Below are 7,883 nucleotides of genomic sequence, written 5' to 3'. Positions count from 1 at the left end.
CTCTGACATTGTCTATTAAATTGTTTTACCTTCTTGAGGAGACTGAATGAATCAGATAGTCCAGGACAAAGACAAAGAGAGCAACATTGTTTCTGTAAAGGCAAGTTCAAGAAAAGAGGAGGGGTTGATGCAAAACTCGTGCACATCCTGATAACGGTCTTTCCCACGGGGAGCCGTGGGGAGAAACCATGATCCCCTCTCCTCCGTCCGGACTGCTTCTGAATTTTCTGCAGTTCTTTTTACCTGAAGATCTAGTCCCCCACCGCCCACCCACCCGTCCACTCGCGCGTGTACACACACACTCGCTCACTTTCCTAGGCTGGAGATAGCATTGGGGTGTCAAGGGAAGAGAGACCGGGGGCTTCCGATCTGGGGTAAGGTCGTGTTGATGGCTGAGTGGTGGAGTTCTAGCTCAGTCATCAGTTTCTGTATGATGAGATCACCTTAGTGGGGTCGCTGCTTCTGACCTGGGAGGGGCTAGGTGAACAGGTCGAGATCCAGAGAGGCGTCTGCTATACGGTCGTAGAGCTCCACAGTAAGCACACTCAAGAGTTGGAGTATTCGGGCAGGCAGCGCTCCAGTGAACCAGAGACTTTGTCAAAGGCTTGTTCCAAAACTCCACCCTCAATCCACACGCTGGCCCCTGTGGCCTCAAACTAACAAAGTAACAGGTGTTTAGGTATCTTCCTGCCCTCTCGAGTCAGCTTTGCCCTGAATTTAGCAAAGCCGGAAGCAAAGGTGCTGGGGGTGGTGGGGGTGGTGGGGGTGGTGGGGGTGGTGGGGGTTGGGGCGCGGAGACAGAATTGTGGGAGGCAGCGCCCTGGGAGCTGTTCTTTCAGCACCTCCTCTGCCCGTGCTGAACTTGCGGTCTGGCGCCCCACAAATGGCTTAAATCCGAGCAGACCATGAGGCTGAAATGAGTTGGGGTAGATGAGAGAGGGGGTAGCGACACATTCTCTCTAAAGCACCAGGATACTAAACGATGGGATATGACGCCTGCCCCTTACCCCAGGGCCAGGCTGCATTCAGGTAAGATAGAATCTAAGGGATAGGTTTCCCTCACCAGAAATCAACCCGTTCAGGAATGACCAGCCCAGAAATGCGTTCCGATCCCATATATGCCAATTAGAAGACACCATCGCTCTGGACTTCAATTTCCTCATCTGTTAAGGAGAAATTGTACTACTTTCTCTGCTCTGATGCTTCAGATTTCTGGCTGGGGGCCCTCTGCTCTGCCTCCTGCTGACTGGGGTCACCCAGGTTCCATCACACCAGGGCTAAGGCAGGACAGAAATCCGGGGTCCTGGCACCTGGCCCTGCTGTGGGGCGTGGAGGGTTGCAGCAGACAGGAAACTGCATCCTGCCATGTGGCTCCTGCCCCATCCTAATCCCCTGATTTGCTCCCTGTCGGCCTCTCAGCAAACACAGCGCCTGCCAGCGTCTAGGGGCTTGTCACCCTGTTAGCGGATTTGTTCCCAGAGACAGCGCAGTTAATTGGCCCTTTATGTGGGGATCAGCGCGTATTTGCTCAGGGTTCCCTGAGCGGAGGCTGCAATTCAGCCCATGGGCGAGGCTGCTTCCTAATCCCTGTCATCCTGATTTGGAGGTTTGACAAATAGTGGGGCCACTCTCCTTTCCGGGACCCTCCTAGCCTGAATCTCCCATTCCTCTTCTACATCTCACCCCTTCTTGGTACATTCTTTTTCCTATCCACACCTTTCTTCTTGTTTCTCTCTGTTCTTTCCTTCCTTTGTACTTCTCTGTATCTCCAGAATTCTCTCCCATTAAACCAACTCAGACCTAATGACAAAAAGTAGGTGAATACTCAACTGGGGATATACTGGAGAACAAATACCTCCCAAGTCTAAGTTCCCTCCCCCTGCCCAAGTGTTCCTAGAACCCTAGAACCCAGAGAAAAGACAGAGAAGGTCCAGCAGGGTTCACACCTTCCAGTCCTGCAGCCCACTCTCTCCCTTCCTTTCTTTACTTAAAGTCAAAGGGGCAGCATGAAAACTGGCCCTGCACCTTTTCAAGTAAACTTTTCTCTGGGCTATTTCCAGAGGCCATTATAGAAGGAGTTTGCCTCCTATTTGTCTCCTCACTGGCCGCCCCTCTCCTCCCACAAAATACTAAACTCTGGCTTCTACCTCTTACGTAGAGAGAGTAAGTAACTCTACCTCCATTTCCTGACTTGTAGACTGTAGGTGCTTGTGTAGCATCTAAAACACTATGTGTGCATTGCAATCACAGGGCCCTTGTGTAGGGATCCATTCAATTCATTTGTAAGTTTCCACCTTAGGCTGAAAAAAGAATCAGAGTCGAGTTCTGGGCCCATCCCTTCTACTGTGTCAGGAGACTACTTCTTTTCCAGAGACTTATCAGTAATAGAGTCTGCACTTTATTTTTTTTTAATGTTTATTCATTTTTGAGAGGGGGGAGGGGCAGAGAGAGAGGGAGACAGAGGATCCAAAGCAGTCTCTGTGCTGACAGCAGAGAGCCCAATGTGGGGCTGAGACTCACGAACTCTGAGATCATGACCTGAGCTGAAGTCAGATGCTCAACTGACTGAGCCACCCAGGTGCCCTTAGAGTCTGCACTTTAAAAGGAAGTGTAAGGTAAGGAAGAGAAAAGGAAGTTTGGAAGTTAGCAGACAGAAGAGAGAGTAGCAGCAGGCAGGGAGGTTGGGGAAAGTTAAGCCTATGGAGAAAGAAGTTTGTTCTGATAGCGTTATGGTATCTAGGGGGAGTGTGTGTGGGTGTGTGTGTGTGTGTGTGTGTGTGTGTGTGTATGTGTGTTGAGGGAGAGAGTAGTTACCCCAGGCCAGCTTGCTTGGCCTAGGGCCAGCACATAGGCCAGAGAATGTGGCTGGGAATTTTCAGTGACCAAGCTGGGGGCTGTATAGGAGGCTTCTTGGTGGTCCAAAGCCTGCATGCCAGCTGGTAGTAGATGAAGCTGCTGGCATGTAATTGCCCAGGAGGGCAGTCTGAGGACAAACCTCCCCCCAATCCACACGGATTACTGCCACTGTCTGTCTCCCCAGTACGTTCGCATGTGCACACACACCCACCCACACACCCACACATACATATCGCCCAGTCCATTTACATCCCCCTAGAGCCTGCAGCTCCTCTCCTCCATTACTCTCTCTGCCTGAGCCTCTTCCCAGAGCACTGGTACACATTGAGCATATGTGTGTGTTTTGGGGAGGGGCAAGGAACTAACATCTGTCCTCCACCCCTACTAGGCTATGCCTGCGAATGGCCCAGCAGGGTCGCTGGCTTCAGAGTGAGGATGCCAGGGGGCAGTGACCCAGCCAGCAGGGGCCAGAGGGCCAAACAGGAGGGGGGATCAGAGAGCAAAGAGCAGACACCCGGCTGGAAAGCAGACAGCAGGAGCCTGCCCCCGGCAGGAGCCAGAGTTTGTTGGCTCGACCCCTGTAGCTGCTGAGATAATAAGCCAGGGCCCCCTGCCCAAGGGTACCCTTTCCCCCCAGGGCTCCAGTGGAGGAGCATGCAGGGAGACACTTTGCAGCACACTCCAGCAAGTCTGGGAATCTGGAGGCAACTGGGCAGAAATATCCACACCTCAGTCCAAACGGAACAACAATGACTGAAGGAGAAAGAGCTTTCTCAGTTCCTTTTATAAAACTTGGTATGGAGCAAGCACTCCGTAAATACTGGTTTAGTGATTACATCTGATTAACGCCTAGTCCTCACAACTGCGCCCTCAGAGCCCACTAGCCTTCTCTGCCTGGCTGCCTCCACCCTACTCCCCTTCTTATATTATTTCTGAGGCCTGCTGTTACAAAGTACCACAATCTAGTGGCCTCACACAGCAGAAATTTATTCTCTCACAGTTCTGGAGGTTAGAAGTCTGAAGCCAGTGGATCAGCAGGGCTATGCCCTGTCTGAAGGCTTTAGGGGGAATCCTTCCTTGCCTCTTCCAGCCTCTGGTGGGTGCTGGCAGTCCTTGGCTTTTACAGCATCACTCCAATCCCTGCTTCCATTTTCATATGGCATTCTTCTGTGAGTGTGTGTGTGTGTGTGTGTGTGTGTGTGTGTGTGTGTTATAAGGACAGCAGTCATTGGATTAGAGCCCACATCAGTACAGCATGACCTCCTCTTAATTATCTCTCCAAAGATCCTAATTCCAAATAAGCTCACATTCTGAAGTTCTGGGTGGATATCAATTTGGGAGGATATTATTCAACACAATGTGCCTTCTTTTCCTGTTTTTCTTTCCCCCTTTCCCCCTCTACTGTTCCTGATGCTCTCCTAGGGGCCCTATTTTGCTAGTTTTAAAAATAGTTTTGTTATTATAGGTATGATACATATGTGCACATGCAAAAATACCCAAGCAGAATAAGAGAGTATCAGATGGATGGTCAAAGTCCCCAGCACTCTTACGTCGTTCTTCATCCTATAGACCCATTTGCCTGGGGTAGCTACTGAAGGTTTCTTGTGTATCTTTCCAGACTTCTAAAAAGCATATATATCTCTATCTTTTTTAAAGCACAATTATCATCATACTATTTGTACTGTTTCACAGCTTGCTATTTTAAACTTATCAATATTTTTAGGGCATTGTTTCATGTCAGTATATGTGTCTCCATCTTTTTTACTTCAATGACTGCCTAATATTCCATCATATGATTTATCATTCAATTGTAATCAGTCCCCAATTTATGGAAATTTGGATGGTTTCTTCTTTTTATAAATAAGAAAATTGACAAATAAACATACATGTATCTTTTCACGCATGCATATCTGTAGGGTAAATTCTCAGAAGTGAAGTTGTGGGGGCAAATAATAGCTAATGTTTATTGAGTGGTTCTATTCCTTCAACCACCCAGTAGATGTTCACCAGGCACCTACTATGCGCCAGATGTTTGGATGTGGGGGCTACCAGTGTGAGAAAGATAAGACAAGAAATCTGGCCTGAGCATTTTGAAAGCATATTCTTGTGCAATTTTCGCAGGAAATTAATGAGGTAGGTACTGTTCTCTCAAATTTTCAGATTAGGAAACTGGGCCTAAGAAAGGATAGTACGTAATTTTACTTAAGTAAACTGCCCAAAGTCACTCAGGAAAGCTTTTCAGCAGAGGAGTAACGTAATCTGGCTTATTTTTTTAAATTTTTTATAATGTTTTATTTATTTTTGAGACAGAGAGAGACAGAGCATGAACGGGGGAGGGTCAGAGAGAGAGGGAGACACAGAATCTGAAGCAGGCTCCAGGCTCTGAGCTGTCAGCACAGAGCCCGACGCGGGGCTCGAACTCACGGACTGTGAGATCATGACCTGAGCTGAAGTCGGATGCTTAACTGACTGAGCCACCCAGGCGCCCCAAATCTGGCTTATTTTAAACAGGATTTCTCTGGCTACTATGGTAGGAATACACTGAAGATGGGCAAAGGTAGAGAAGGGAAAACAAAACAGTCAGAACGCTTTTGCAATAATACAGTCAAGTGATGATGGTGATTAGGACCAGTCGTGATGAACAATAGCCAGATTCTGGATGTATTTTGAAATTAGAGCTGGCAAGATTTTACTGAGGTTGGGGAAACTCAGATTCAATGCATAATCTCAGGAAATTTCTCAGGAAATCTCAGGAAACCTAATTTCCTGTTAAGTTTGAGATGTGTGTTCGAAATCTTGGTGGTGTCATCACATGGGCAGTTGGATGGATGACCTAGTCTGGAAGTTCAGAGGAACAGTCTAGGCTAGGGATATGAATTTGAGAGTCCTCATCATACAAATAGTATATGAAGCCACAGAACAAGATGAGATCATTAGAGGAGGTAGAAAAAAAATGGACAAGTCCAAGGACTGGGCCTTTGGGTACTCTAACATTTAGAATTTAGGGAGTTGAGGATGAAGTGAAAAGAAAACTAAAAAGGGACCAGAGACCTAAGAAGGAATCTGGGAGAATGTGATGTCCTGGAACGCAAGTTAAGAAAGGGGAACCCGGGGTGCCTGGGTGGTTCAGTCGGTTAAGCGTCCGACTTCGGCTCAGGTCATGATCTCACAGTCCGTGAGTTCAAGCTCCACGTCGGGCTCTGTGCTGACAGCTTGGAGCCTGCAGCCTGCTTTGGATTCTGTGTCTCCCTCTCTCTGCCCCTCCCCTGCTCATGCTCTGTCTCTCTCTGTCTTAAAAATAAATAAAAACATTTAAAAATTAAAAAAAAAAGAAAGAGGAACCCAGGGGACGGAGGAGGGATCAACACTAAGTGGGGTAAGATCAATTAGGATGGAGACAAAGATTAACCACTGGATTTAGTAACGTGGATGCCACTGTTGGCCATGTGAAAAGCAGTTTTGGTGGGTTGGTGGAGACAAAATCTAATTGGAGTGGATTCAAGAGTAAATGCAAGGAAAGAAATTAGTTTTGCTGAAATGAGAAGATTCATATGGAGATGGCTGGAAAAAAGTGGGATAAGAAATATCTTTATAAAGATATAAATTCGACTGAAATTACCTAACAGGGAAAGGAAATCCATGATGTAAAGAGGGAGAGTTCCTGGAGCAATGTCCTCAAATAGGAGAGAGGATGAAGTCTAGTCCATAAGTAAACAGGTTCAAGTAGTTAGTAACATTGTTCATCCACAGTAACAAAGGGTAGGGTGTGTGGACACATACAAATAGGTAGTAAGGTGTGGTTGGAGCCAGTGGGAGCTCTCTTCTGATGGTTTCTCAATTGTCCATGAAATGGGAAGCAAAGTTATCAGCTAAGAATGAAGGAAGATAGGGAAAGAGGTGTGGACAGTTTGAGGAGAGATGAGAGTGTATGAGAGTTGTGTGGGAAAGCAGAAGACTTAACGACTGAGGAAATACAATATAATTGCTAGACAGCAGTAGAGGACTGCTTGAGGTTAGTAATCATGAATTAAAAGTGAGACAACTGGGGCGCCTGGGTGGCGCAGTCAGTTAAGCGTCTGACTTCAGCCAGGTCACGATCTCGCGGTCCGTGAGTTCGAGCCCCGTGTCAGGCTCTGGACTGATGGCTCGGAGCCTGGAACCTGTTTCCGATTCTGTGTCTCCCTCTCTCTCTGCCCCTCCCCTGTTCATGCTCTGTCTCTCTCTGTCCCAAAAATAAATAAAAAAACGTTGAAAAAAAATTTTTTAAAAGTGAGACGACTGTGCATGATTTTTTTTTTTTTTTTTTTTTTTTTTTACAGATCCATTCAGGTGCTTGGGTGCAGGTACAGAAGAGGTAGAGAGTTGGATTTGACCAAATTTGTGTGTTAGCCAAACAAGCTTATAGAAGTCAGAGTCATGGGGGAAGTTGAGAATGTATGCAAGAAACCAATCATGATGATTGATGATGGGAATTTATGCTGAGGAAAAAGGAAAATAGAGGGGTGCCTGGGTGGCTCAGTCAGTTGAGGGTCTGACTCTTGATATCAGCTCAGGTCATGATCCCAGGGTCATGGGATCAAGTCCTGAATCAAGGCCCCATGCTGAGTTTGGAGCCTGCTTAAGATTCTCCCTCTCTCTTCTCTCTCTCTCTCTCTCTCTCTCTCTCTCTCTCTCTCTCCTCCTGCCCTTCTTCCCTGCTTGCACGTGTGTGCACACTCTCTCCCTAAAATAAAATTTTAAAAAAGTGAAGTAGAGCCATGAGTTGATAAACCAAAAAAGTGATAGTGAAAAGGAGTTGAAATCAATGGGAAAAATTGATCAAAGGATTATGTTGATGGGGTCTAAGGTTTGTGGGAATTGGAATATCAGAAGAAGTGAACAGGAAAAAATAGGAGATGCTGATTAAAAATGAGAATGCTTGGGGCGCCTGGGTGGCGCAGTCGGTTAAGCGTCCGACTTCAGCCAGGTCACGATCTCTCAGTCCGGGAGTTCGAGCCCCGCGTCGGGCTCTGGGCTGATGGCTCAGA

The sequence above is a fragment of the Herpailurus yagouaroundi genome, unplaced genomic scaffold (assembly GCF_014898765.1).
Source record: "Herpailurus yagouaroundi ecotype Mexico unplaced genomic scaffold, PumYag 161, whole genome shotgun sequence".
NCBI lineage: Eukaryota > Metazoa > Chordata > Mammalia > Carnivora > Felidae > Herpailurus > Herpailurus yagouaroundi.
Note: the sequence above shows the minus strand (reverse complement) of the source record.